Source organism: Penaeus vannamei, chromosome 40, assembly GCF_042767895.1.
Source record: "Penaeus vannamei isolate JL-2024 chromosome 40, ASM4276789v1, whole genome shotgun sequence".
Taxonomy (NCBI): Eukaryota; Metazoa; Arthropoda; class Malacostraca; order Decapoda; family Penaeidae; genus Penaeus; species Penaeus vannamei.
Genome location: NC_091588.1, coordinates 23,606,008 through 23,620,194, shown reverse-complemented (window position 1 = coordinate 23,620,194; position 14,187 = coordinate 23,606,008). Strand labels below are relative to the sequence as shown.

The following is a 14,187-nucleotide window of genomic DNA, read 5'->3' as shown; positions in this document are numbered from 1 at the left end:
CAGTCATAACTACCGACGATATCAGATTCACGGACCAGATGTCAGTCGTAATGGCGCTCAGAAACTCATATTTCTTATCTTATTATGTGGTGAACTTAACTCTTGTCATACGCCTGTTTATGACTCCTTGCTTTCTTGTGTTAGGAAGACTAGGAAGACATTTAGTACAGTAAGTGTCATATCTTCACAGCGATTCAAAATGCGTAGTAGGTTTTACTGCGACTAAAAGGCCAAACTATCTAAATTGCCTGAAAACGGTACAAAATATGTAACATTTTAAAACCCAAATCTATCTTTTTTATAATGATATAAGACACTATACTTACTCACAATCCCACAATAGTTTGTTAAGCGACAGAACATTCATCTTATTTCAGTGAAAGGCCCTTCTTAATGACACTGTTATTCTCATTTTACTAGCATACTTATTCTGGGACAAGACAGTTTCTCGCCTCTGACGTTGACGATTCCAGATCATGACGAATTGGAACCACGATGATTCCTAGTCAAGACGATTCCTAATCACGACAAATCCAAACTATGAGGATTCCAAATTATGACGACTTTCAATCACGACGATTCCAAACCATGACGATTCCCAGTCTAGGCGATTCCAGGACGATTCCAAACCATGACGATTCCCAGTCTAGGCGATTCCAGGACGATTCCAAACCACGACGATTCCCAGTCTAGGCGATTCCAGGACGATTCCAAACCATGACGATTCCCAGTCTAGGCGATTCCAGGACGATTCCAAACCACGACGATTCCCAGTCTAGGCGATTCCAGGACGATTCCAAACCATGACGATTCCCAGTCTAGGCGATTCCAGGACGATTCCAAACCACGACGATTCCCAGTCTAGGCGATTCCAGGACTATTCCAAACCACGACGATTCCCAGTCTAGGCGATTCCAGGACGATTCCAAACCACGACGATTCCCAGTCTAGGCGATTCCAGGACTATTCCAAACCACGACGATTCCCAGTCTAGGCGATTCCAGGACGATTCCAAACCACGACGATTCCCGGTCAGGACTATTCCCAGTCAGAACGATTCCAAGCCACGACGATTCCTAGTTAAGACGATTCCCAGTCAAGACGATTCCTAATTAAGACGATTCCCAGTCAAGGCGATTCCCAGTCAAGACGATTCCTAATTAAGACGATTCCCAGTCAAGGCGATTCCCAATCAAGACGATTCCCAGTCAAGACGATTCCTAATTAAGACGATTCCCAGTCTATACGATTCCCAGTCAAGAGGATTCCCATTCTAGGCGATTCCAGGACGATTCCAAACCACGACGATTCCCGGTCTAGACGATTCCCAGTCAAGACGATTCCCATTCTAGGCGATTCTAAACCACGACGATTCCCAGTCAGGACGATTCCAAACCACGACGATTCCCAGTCAGGACGATTCCAAACCACGACGATTCCCAGTCAGGACGATTCCAAACCACGACGATTCCCAGTCTAGACGATTCCAAACCACGACGATTCCCAGTCAGAACGATTCCAAACCAAGAAGATTCCCAGTCTAGACGATTCCAAACCACGACGATTCCCAGTCAGGACGATTCCAATCCACGACGATTCCCAGTCAGGACGATTCCAAACCACGACGATTCCCAGTTAGGACGATTCCAAACCACGACGATTCCCAGTTAGGACGATTTCAAACCACGACGATTCCCAGTTAGGACGATTCCAAACCACGATGATTCCCAGTCAGGACGATTCCAAACCACGACGATTCCCAGTCAGGACGATTCCAAACCACGACGATTCCCAGTCAGGACGATTCCAAACCACGACGATTCCCAGTCAGGACGATTCCAAACCATGACGATTCCCAGTCAGGACTATTCCAAACCACGACGATTCCCAGTCAGGACGATTCCAAACCACGACGATTCCCAGTTAGGACGATTCCAAACCACGACGATTCCCAGTCAGGACGATTCCAAACCACGACGATTCCCAGTCAGGACGATTCCAAACCATGACGATTCCCAGTCAGGACTATTCCAAACCACGACGATTCCAAACCACGACGATTCCCAGTCTAGGCGTTTCCCAGTCTAGACGATTCCAAACAATGACGATTCCTAGTCAGGACGATTCCCAGTCTAGACGATTCCAAACCACGACGATTCCCAGTCAGGACGATTCCCAGTCTAGGCGATTCCAAACAATGACGATTCCTAGTCTAGACGATTCCCAATCAGGACGATTCCAAACCACGACGATTCCCAGTCAGGACGATTCCAAACCACGACGATTCCCAGTCAGGACGATTCCAAACCACGACGATTCCCAGTCAGGACGATTCCAAACCACGACGATTCCCAGTCAGGATGATTCCAAACTACGACGATTCCCATTCAAGACAATTCCGAACCTCGAAAGCCCCATTCCAAATAGGTTCTGAGTTTTGATGAATCTGGAACCACGACGATTCCCAGTCTAGACGATTCCCAGTTAGGACGATTCCAAACCATGACGGTTCCCAGTCTAGGCGATTCCCAGTTAGGACGATTCCAAACCATGACGATTCCCAGTCAGGACGATTCCCAGTCAAGACGATTCCCAGTCAGGACGATTCCCAGTCAAGACGATTCCCAGTCTAGACGATTCCAAACCACGACGATTCCCAGTCTAGACGATTCCAAACCACGACGATTCCCAGTCAGGACGATTCCAAACCACGACGATTCCCAGTCAGGACGATTCCAATCCACGACGATTCCCAGTCAGGACGATTCCAAACCACGACGATTCCCAGTTAGGACGATTCCAAACCATGACGATTCCCAGTTAGGACGATTCCAAACCACGACGATTCCCAGTTAGGACGATTCCAAACCACCACGATTCCCAGTCCAGACGATTCCTAGTCTTTACGATTCCAAAGCACGACGATTCCTAGTCAGGACGATTCCCAGTCTAGACGATTCCTAGTTAAGACGATTCCGAACCACGACGATTCCCAGTCCAGACGATTCCTAGTCTTTACGATTCCAAACCACCACGATTCCCAGTCAGAACGATTCCAAACCACGACGATTCCAAACCACGACGATTCCCAGTCAGAACGATTCCAAACCACGACGATTCCCAGTCAGGACGATTCCAAACCACGACGATTCCCAATCAGGACGATTCCAAACCACGACGATTCCCAGTCCAGACGATTCCTAGTCTTTACGATTCCAAAGCACGACGATTCCTAGTCAGGACGATTCCCAGTCTAGACGATTCCTAGTTAAGACGATTCCGAACCACGACGATTCCCAGTCCAGACGATTCCTAGTCTTTACGATTCCAAACCACCACGATTCCCAGTCAGAACGATTCCAAACCACGACGATTCCCAGTCAGGACGATTCCAAACCACGACGATTCCCAGTCCAGACGATTCCTAGTCTTTACGATTCCAAAGCACGACGATTCCTAGTCAGGACGATTCCCAGTCTAGACGATTCCTAGTTAAGACGATTCCGAACCACGACGATTCCCAGTCAGGACAATTCCGAACCTCGAAAGCTCCATTCCAAATAAGTTCTGAGTTTTGATGATTCTGGAACTAAGGTCTTTTCCCAAACATGACGATTTCAAGTCAGGAGTATTCGGAAGCATGACAATTCCAAACCACGACGAATCTGAACCACAGTGACTTCAAGTGACAACAGTGTTAAATTACGATGAATCTGAACCCGAACCAATTATGGAGGGTTCCGAATCTCGAAGACTTTTAGCTAAACTCGAGACAATTCCGAATCGTGTAGATTTCAAATCAGGCAGATTCCGAATCACGACGCAACCGAACTACGACGATTCCAAGTCAGGACGATTCCAAAACAAGACAATACCATGCAAGGACGATTCCAAAACAAGACAATACCATGTACGGACGATTCCAAAACAAGACAATACCATGTACGGACGATTCCAAAACAATACAATACCATGTAAGGACGATTCCAAAACAAGACGAATACCACATAAGGACCATGCCAAATCTGAACGACTCTGAAACAAGATAATTCAAACTTAGGACCATTCCAAAACCAAGTGATTCCAAGTCAGGATATCAAAGCGAGATGATAGCGAACCACGGTTACGGTGACGATGAATCTGGACCATGACAATATCCAGTCAGGAGGATTTCGAACTATGACAATTCCAAGTTAGGATAATTCCAATTTATTCCAATTCCAAGTCGGGATGATTCCGAACTATGCCAATTCCAAGTCAAGATAATTCCAAACTGTGACAATTCCCAGACAACATAATTCCAAACTATGACAATTCCGAGTCGAGATAACTCCAAACTATGACAATTCCCAGTCGAGATAACTCCAAACTATGACAATTCCCAGTCGAGATAACTCCAAACTATGACAATTCCCAGTCGAGATAATTCCAAACTATGACAATTTCCAGTCGAGATAATTCCAATCTATGACAATTCCCAGTCGAGATAACTCCAAACTATGACAATTCCCAGTCGAGATAACTCCAAACTATGACAATTCCCAGTCAACATAACTCCAAACTATGACAATTTCCAGTCGAGATAACTCCAAACTATGACAATTTCCAGCCAAGATAACTCCAAACTATGACAATTCCAGTTGAAATAACTCCAAATTATGACAATTCCCAGTCGAGATAACTCTAAACTATGACAATTCCCAGTCGAAATAACTCCAAACTATGACAATTCCCAGTCGAGATAACTCCAAACTATGACAATTCCCAGTCGAGATAACTCCAAACTATGACAATTCCCAGCCAAGATAACTCCAAACTATGACAATTCCAGTTGAAATAACTCCAAATTATGACAATTCCCAGTCGAGATAACTCTAAACTATGACAATTCCCAGTCGAGATAACTCCAAACTATGACAATTCCCAGTCGAGATAACTCCAAACTATGACAATTCCCAGTCGAGATAACTCCAAACTATGACAATTCCAGTTGAAATAACTCCAAATTATGACAATTCCCATTCGAGATAACCCTAAACTATGACAATTCCCAGTCGAGATAACTCCAAACTATGACAATTCCCAGTCAACATAACTCCAAACTATGACAATTCCAAGGCAGGACATTTCTGAACCACGACGATTCCAATTAAAGACGAATTTAAATCACGACGATTCCAAATCATGATTAATTTGAACCACGAAGATTCCAAGTCAGGCCGATTCCAAAAAGACGACGATTCTAAATAGACGGTTCTAGATCATGACGATTCCGAACTATAACGATTTCATATGACGACGAATCTGAACCAAGACGATTCCAAATTAAGCCGATCTAATACCTGAACGATTCCAAATCACTGTGATTCCAAGTACGACGATTTCGAACGCAATCTCCAATGCCACGATAAAGCCCCTAACTTGTTTTAAATCTTGAAGAATCTACAGTTCAACCTTATGTTCAACTGTGCCCGGAAGTGATCCAATTTGCTTCAGGAATCTTGTTTACTGTGTATTCCCCCCCCCCCCCCTTAATGTACCCTTCCGTATTCCGTATCTTAATATAACTTTCTGTATCTAGACCTTATCCCATTCCAAATCCAGATCTGTTTACAGATATATCAATCCTGGAATCTATTTTCATGTCTACCTATATAATCTATACTACAGGTTGTGTCATATCTACCTCAATATCCTATTTCACATCCAACTTGCCATTTTATTCCGTTTCACCCATTTTAGCACTTTATTTCATTGTGTTATATCTAGCTTCTTGTCCATTATCACATCCCATTTTACCCTTATTATAAATCTAGTTCATTTGACAGATTTATATCCAGTTTTTCATTCAATTCCATACTTAATCCATCATCCAAAATCTTCCATATTCAAAATTTTCATCCAGTTACGTACCCACTTCTACATCCATTTTCATATCCAATTATATAAAATTATATATTATATTCATCCCCTCGCCCTATTCAGTAATCTTCTCGCATCCAGCTCCATACACCATTCTCCATGTTGCACTTCTGATTCCTCATTCATTTCCACATATTTCACATTCGTTTCCACATCAAATTTCACGTCGTTCCACTTCCTGTATTTCGATATATTTTCTACATAATTCCGTACATTATACATACAACTCCACGTCCGTTTTCACATATTCCATATTCACTTTTGCAATCAATTCTACATCCAGATTCATGCTAATTAACTCATTCAATTTTAAACCCATTTTGTTGACCCTACCACACTTAGTTTCTCATCCAACCTCTCATAAATTCCATCTACATCTACATGGCTAGGTCCAGTTTCACATCACACTCGACATCTATTGCCATGTCCAATTCACATCTAGTTTCATATACATTTCCATATCATAATTTTTTTTTCTTAAATATCCACTTCCATTCCACATCTAATCTCACAGCCAATTTCATTTCCATATTCACATTCAATAGTTTCCATTCCATTTTTACACCCAATGTCCTGTTTCACTTTCACTTCCAATTTTATATTCAGTTTCACATTCATTTTCACTTCCAATTCCTCGCTTTAATATCAGTCATGGATTTTGCCTCATCCATCGTCACCATTCACCATTCCTCTTACACAAATTTAGCATAAAGTTCCCACCACCTAACTCCTCAAGAACACCCTCTCCTCACCCTAACTCCTCAAGAACACCCTCTCCTCACCCTAACTCCTCAAGAACACCCTCTCCTCACCCTAACTCACCCAGAACACCCTGAGCTCACCCTAGCTCACCCAGAAGACCCTCACCTCACCCTAACTCACCCAGAACACCCTCTCCTCACCCTAACTCACCCAGAACACCCTCTCCTCACCCTAACTCACCCAGAACACCCTCTCCTCACCCTAACTCACCCAGAAGACCCTCTCCTCACCCTAACCCATCCAGAACACCCTATCCTCACCCTAACTCACCCAGAACACACTCTCCTCACCCTAACTCACCCAGAAGACCCTCTCCTCACCCTAACTCACCCAGAACACCCTCTCCTCACCCTAACTCACCCAGAACACCCTCTCCTCACCCTAACTCACCCAGAACACCCTCTCCTCACCCTAACTCACCCAGAAGACCCTCTCCTCACCCTAACCCATCCAGAACACCCTATCCTCACCCTAACTCACCCAGAACACACTCGCCTCACCCTAACTCACCCAGAAGACCCTCTCCTCACCCTAACTCACCCAGAACCCCCTCTCCTCACCCTAACTCACCCAGAACACCCTCTCCTCACCCTAACTCACCCAGAACACCCTCTCCTCACCCTAATTCACCCAGAAGCCCCTCGCCTCACCCTAAACCATCCACAACACCCTATCCTCACCCTAACTCACCCAGAACACAGTCTCCTCACCCTAACTCACTCATAACACCCTCTCCTCACCCTAACTCACCCAGAACACCCTCTCCTCACCCTAACTCACCCAGAACACCCTCTCCTCACCTTAACTCGCCCAGAACACCCTCTCCTCACCCTAACTCACCCAGAACACCCTCCCCTCACCCTAACTCACCCATGACACCCTCTCCTCACCCTAACTCACCCATGATACCCTCCCCTCACCCTAACTCACCCATGACACCCTCTCCTCACCCTAACTCACCCAGAACACCCTCTCCTCACCTTAACTCACCCATAAAACCCTATCCTCACCCTAACTCAACCCGAACACCCTCTCCTCATCCTAACTCACACACAACACCCTCTCCTCACCCTAACTCACCCAGAACACCCTCTCCTCACCCTAACTCACCCATAAATCCCTATCCTCACCCTAACCCATCCAGATTACTCTCTCCTCACCCTAACTCACCCATGATACCTTCTCCTCGCCCTAACTCACCCATGACACCCTCCCCTCACCCTAACTCACTCAAAATACCCTCTCCTCACCCTAACTCACTGATAACACCCTCTCCTCACCCTAACTCACCCATGACACCCTCTCCTCACCCTAACTCACCCATGATACCCTCCCCTCACCCTTTCTCACTCATAACACCCTCTCCTCACCCTAACTCACCCTGAACACCCTCCCCTCACCCTAACTCACCCAGAACACCCTCTCCTCACCCTAACTCACCCAGAACACCCTCTCCTCACCCTAACTCACTCATAACACCCTCTCCTCATCCTAACTCACCCAGAACACCCTCTCCTCACCCTAACTCCCTCGTAATACCCTCTCCTCACCCTTTCTCTCCCTGTACACCCTCTCCTCACCCTAACTCACTCTTAACACCCTCTCCTCACCCTAACCCATCCAGAACACCCTCTCCTCACCCTAACTCACTCTTAACACCCTCTCCTCACCTTAACTCACCCAGAACACCCTCTCCTCACCCTACCTCACTCTTAACACCCTCTCCTCATCCTAACCCACTCAGAACACCCTCTCCTCATCCTAACTCTCCCAGAACACCCTCTCCTCACCCTAACTCATCCAGAACACACTTTCCTCACCCTAACTCATCTAGAACACACTTTCCTCACCCTAACTCACCCAGAACACCCTATCCTCACCCTAACTCATTTAGAACACCCTCTCCTCACCCTAACTCATCCAGAACACACTTTCCTCACCCTAACTCATCCAGAACACACTTTCCTCACCCTAACACATTCAGAACACCTTCTCCTCACCCTAACTCACCCATGACACCCTCCCCTCACCCTAACTCACCCATGATACCCTCTCCTCACCCTAGCTCACCTATGATGCCATCCCCTCACCCTAACTCACTCATAATACCCTCTCCTCACCCTAACTCACCCATGATACCCTTTTCTCACCCTAACTCACCCAAAACACCCTCTCCTCACCCTAACTCAACCCGAATACCCTATCCTCACCCTAACTCACCCTGAACACCCTCTCCTCATCCTAACTTACCCAGAACACCCTCTCCTCACCCTAACACCCAGAACACCCTCTCCTCACCCTAACTCACTCTTAACACCTTCTCCTCACCCTACCCCATCCAGCACACCCTATCCTCACCCTAACTCACCCAGAACACACTCTCCTCCCCCTAACTCACCCAGAACACCCTCTCCTATCCCTCACTCACCCTGAACACACTCTCCTCACCCTAACCCATCCAGAACACCCTATCCTCACCCGAACTCACCCAGAACACACTCTCCTCACCCTAACTCACCCAGAACACCCTTTATTCACCCAAACTCACCCAGAACACCCTCTCCTCACCCTAACTCACCCAGAACACCCTCTCCTCACCCTAACTCACCCAGAACACCCTCTCCTCACCCAGAACACTCTCTCCTCACCCAGAACACTCTCTCCACACCCTAACTCACTCAGGACACCCTCTCCTCACCCAGAACACCCTCTCCTCCCCCAGAACACTCTCTCCTCACCCTAACTCATCCAGAACACCCTCCCCTCACCCTAACTCACTCAGCACACCCTCTCCTCACCCAGAGCACTCTCTCCTCACCCTAACTCATCCAAAACACCCTCCCCTCACCCTAACTCACTCATAACACCCTTTCCTTACCCTAACTCACCAATGATACCCTCTCCTCACTCTAACTCACCCATGATACCTTCTCCTCACCCTAACTCAACCCGAACACCCTCTCCTCACCCTACCTCACCCAAAACACCCTCTCCTCACCCATAATACCCTCTCCTCACCCTAACTCACCCATGATACCCTCCCCTCACCCTAACTCACCCAAAACACCCTCTCCTCAACCTAACTCAACCATGATACCTTCTCACCCTAACACACACACAACACCCTCTCCTCACCATACCTCACCCAAAACACCCTCTCCTCACCCTAACTCACCCATGATACCCTCCCCTCACCCTAACTCACCCATGACACCCTCTCCTCACCCTAACTCACTCATAACACCCTCTCCTCACCCTAACTCACCCATGACACCCTCTCCTCACCCTAACTCACTCATAACACCCTCTCCTCACCCTAACTCACCCATAATACCCTCTCCTCACCCTAACTCACCCAAAACACCCTCCCCTCACCCTAACTCACCCATGATACCCTCTCCTCACCCTAACTCACTCAAAACACCCTCTCCTCACCCTAACTCACCCATGACACCCTCTCCTCACCCTAACTCACCCATGATACCCTCCCCTCACCCTAACTCACCCATGATACCCTCTCCTCACCCTAACTCACTCATAACACCCTCTCCTCACCCTAACTCACCTATGATACCCTCCCCTCACCCTAACTCACCCAAAGCACCCTCCCCTCACCCTAACTCACCCATGATAACCTCCCCTCACCCTAACTCACCCATGATACCCTCCCCTCACCCTAACCCATCCAGAACACCCTATCCTCACCCTAACTCACCCAGAACACCCTCTCCTCACCCTAACTCATCCAGAACACCCTCTCCTAACCCTAACTCACCCAGAACACACTCTCCTCACCCTAACCCATCCAGAACACCCTATCCTCACCCTAACTCACCCAGAACACACTCTCCTCACCCTAACTCACCCAGAACACCCTTTATTCACCCAAACTCACCCAGAACACCCTCTCCTCACCCTAATTCACCCAGAACACCCTCTCCTCACCCTAACTCAACCAGAACACCCTCTCCTCACCCTAACTCACCCATGACACCCTCCCCTCACCCTAACTCACCCAGAACACCCTCTCCTCACCCTAACTCACCCAGAACACCCTCTCCTCACCCAGAACACTCTCTCCTCACCCAGAACACTCTCTCCTCACCCTAACTCACTCAGAACACCCTCTCCTCACCCAGAACACCCTCTCCTCCCCCAGAACACTCTCTCCTCACCCTAACTCATCCAGAACACCCTCCCCTCACCCTAACTCACTCAGCACACCCTCTCCTCACCCAGAGCACTCTCTCCTCACCCTAACTCATCCAGAACACCCTCCCCTCACCCTAACTCACTCGGAACACCCTTTCCTTACCCTAACTCACCAATGATACCCTCTCCTCACTCTAACTCACCCATAAAACCATATTCTCACCCTAACTCAACCCGAACACCCTCTCCTCACCCTACCTCACCCAAAACACCCTCTCCTCACCCATAATACCCTCCCCTCACCCTAACTCACCCATGATACCCTCCCCTCACCCTAACTCACCCAAAACACCCTCTCCTCACCCTAACTCACCCATGATACCTTCTCCTCACCCTAACTCACACACAACACCCTCTCCTCACCATACACCACCCAAAACACCCTCTCCTCACCCTAACTCACCCATGATACCCTCCCCTCACCCTAACTCAATCATGACGACCTCTCCTCACACTAACTCACCCAAAACACCCTCTCCTCACCCTAACTCACCCATGATACCCTCTCCTCACCCTAGCTCACCCATGACACCCTCTCCTCACTCTAACTCACTCATAACACCCTCTCCTCACCCTAACTCACCTATGATACCCTCCCCTCACCCTAACTCACCCAAAACACCCTCTCCTCACCCTAACTCACCCATGATACCCTCTCCTCACCCTAGCTCACCCATGACACCCTCTCCTCACTCTAACTCACTCATAACACCCTCTCCTCACCCTAACTCACCCATGACACCCTCTCCTCACCCTAACTCACCCATGATACCCTCCCCTCACCCTAACTCACCCATGATACCCTCCCCTCTCCCTAACTCCCCCATGATACCCTCTCCTCACCCCCCCCCACCCATGATCCCCTCCCCTGACCCTAACTCACCCATGATACCGTCCTCTCACCCTAACTCACCCATAATACCCTCTCCTCACCCTAACTCACCCATGATACCCTCCCCTCACCCTAACTCACCCATAATACCCTCTCCTCACCCTAACTCACCCATGATACCCTCTCCTCACCCTAACTCACCCATGATACCCTCCCCTCACCCTAACTCACCCATGATACCCTCCCCTCACCCTAACTCCCCCATGATACCCTCTCCTCACCCTAACTCACCCATGATACCCTCTCCTCACCCTAACTCACCCATGATACCCTCCCCTCACCCTAACTCACCCATGATACCCTCCCCTCACCCTAACTCACCAATGATACCCTCTCTTCACCCTAACTCACCCATGATACCATCCCCTCACCCTAACTCACCCAGAACACCCTCTCCTCACCCTAACTCACCCAAAACACCCTATCCTCACCCTAACTCACCCATAAAACCCTATCCTCACCCTAACTCAACCCGAACACCCTCTCCTCACCCTAACTCACACACAACACCATCTCCTCACCCTAACTCACCCAGAACACCCTCTCCTCACCCTAACTCACCCATAAAACCCTCCCCTCACCCTAACTCATCCAGATTACCCCCTGCTCACCCTAACTCATCCATGATACCTTCTCCTCACCCTAACTCACCCATGACACCCTCTCCTCACCCTAACTCACCCATGACACCCTCTCCCCACCCTAACTCACCCATGATACCCTCCCTTCACCCTAACTCACTGATAACACCCTCTCCTCACCCTAACTCACCCATGACACCCTCTCCTCACCCTAACTCACCCATGATACCCTCCCCTCACCCTAATTCACTCATAACACCCTCTCCTCACCCTACCTCACCCAAAACACCCTCTCCTCACCCATAATACCCTCCCCTCACCCTAACTCACCCAAAACAACCTCTCCTCACCCTAACTCACCCATGATACCTTCTCCTCACCCTAACTCACACACAACACCCTCTCCTCACCATACCTCTCCCAAAACACCCTCTCCTCACCCTAACTCACCCATGATACCCTCTCCTCACCCTAACTCACCCATGACACCCTCTCCTCACCCTAACTCACTCATAATACCCTCCCCTCACCCTAACTCACCCATGACACCCTCCCCTCACCCTAACTCACCCATGACACCCTCCCTTCACCCTAACTCACTCATAACACCCTCTCCTCACCCTGACTCACCCATGACACCCACTCCTCACCCTAACTCACCCATGACACCCTCTCCTCACCCTAACTCAGCCATGACACCCTCTCCTCACCCTAACTCACCCATGACACCCTCTCCTCACCCTCACTCACCCATGACACCCTCCCCTCACCCTAACTCACCCATGATACCCTCTCCTCACCCTAACTCACCCATGATACCTTCTCCTCACCCTAACTCACCCATGATACCCTCTCCTCACCCTAACTCACCCATGATACCCTCTCCTCACCCTAACTCACCCATGACACCCTCTCCTCACCCTAACTCACCCATGATACCCTCTCCTCACCCTAACTCACCCATGACACCCTCTCCTCACCCTAACTCACCCATGATACCCTCTCCTCACCCTGACACACCCATGACACCCTCTCCTCACCCTAACACACCCATGATAGCCTCCCCTCACCCTAACACACTCATAACACCCTCCCCTCACCCAAACTCACCCATGATACCCTCCCCTCACCCAAACTCACCCATGACACCCTCTCATCACCCTAACTCACTCATAACACCCTCCCCTCACCCTAACTCCCTCATAACACCCTCCCCTCACCCTAACTCACCCATGATACCTTCTCCTCACCCTAACTCACCCATGATATCCTCTCCTCACCCTAACTCACCCATAACACCCTCTCCTCACCCTAACTCACCCATGACACCCTCTCCTCACCCTAACTCACTCATAACACCCTCTCCTCACCCTAACTCCCCCATGATACCCTCTCCTCACCCTAACTCACCCATGATACCCTTCCCTCACCCTAACTCACTCATAATACCCTCCCCTCACCCTAACTCACCCATGATACCCTCCCCTCACCCTAACTCACCCATAATACCCTCTCCTCACCCTTACTCACCAATGATACCCTCCCCTCACCCTAACTCACCCATGATACCCTCTCCTCACCTTTACTCACCCATGACACCCTCCCCTCACCCTAACTCACCCATGATACCCTTTCCTCACCCTAACTCACCCATGATACCCTCCCCTCACCCTAACTCCACCATGACACCCTCTCCTCACCCTAACTCACCCATGATACCCTCCCCTCACCCTAACTCACCCATGACACCCTCTCCTCACCCTAACTCACTCATAAAACCCTCTCCTCACCCTAACTCACCCAGAACACCCTCTCCTC

General features: G+C 48.9%; 1 protein-coding gene across 2 annotated transcripts in view; it reads left to right on the top strand.

The window, feature by feature from the left end:
• Positions 1-14,187, top strand: part of LOC138860181 (cuticle protein 19-like) — a 36,441-nt gene that overhangs the window by 530 nt on the left and 21,724 nt on the right. The gene's annotated exons all lie outside the window — the stretch shown is intronic.